Below are 890 nucleotides of genomic sequence, written 5' to 3'. Positions count from 1 at the left end.
GGATTTCCCCATTGGAGAGCATTATTTAGTGCTTTCCTATGGGGATTCCGGTGATGCTGGAATTCCTCATGCATAGCGTGAGGATGTCCAGCATCATTTAGGAAACAAAAAGTCACCTTCGAGACTGGAAGTACCTCTTGGGGCTGTCTGGTAGACCGCCACTAGAGGAGGAGTTAGCCCTAGCAGGTAATAATTGCAGTTTATAAAAATTGCAATAATTGTCTGCTCAGGGTTAAAGGTGATGGGACTTTACACCCTGACCACCTTAATGAGCTGAAGTGGTCTGGGTGCTAGTGTCCCTTTAAACCTGCAAATAGAAACTGGAATGTTTGTATTGCAGGGTTAAGACTGCCTCTAGTGTCTGTCTACCAGGCATCCCCTGGAGCCATCCTGAAGTTTTGCGAAGTGTCAGGAGTACAGTTTTATACACTATAGTGTTCCATTAAATTTACAATTCACTTTGAATTCTCACTTTAGTAAATAAACCTGCTGGTATCTATTCTAAAAATTTAATTCTGTGACAGAGGGTGTTCAGATTGATGATTTTCTTCACACTCTGAAAATCATTGCTGTCATGGTTCCTAATCATTTATTCAGAAGGCACCTCCATGTTCCAATACATACTAATAACAATACAAATGTAGCCGTGGGGGGAGTTTTGGTGGTTGTATGTGGTTTGGCCATTGTAACCGTGACCCTCACAAACATAGGTAGTCATGTCAATCAGGTGTGGACATATGTTGCCAATGTATACAATGTTTTCCTTTTAATCGCCATTGGCACAACAATATCCACTATTTAGGTGAGTGGACACTCCGGTTAAAGGGACACTGTAGCTAATTGAAGTAGTCTGGGTGTTGTGACCCTTTTGCACTTAATGCTGCAATGTT

The sequence above is a fragment of the Pelobates fuscus genome, chromosome 12 (genome assembly GCF_036172605.1).
Source record: "Pelobates fuscus isolate aPelFus1 chromosome 12, aPelFus1.pri, whole genome shotgun sequence".
Lineage (NCBI taxonomy): Eukaryota > Metazoa > Chordata > Amphibia > Anura > Pelobatidae > Pelobates > Pelobates fuscus.
The sequence above is the reverse complement of the archived record's forward strand: the minus strand, read 5'-3'. Positions refer to the sequence as shown.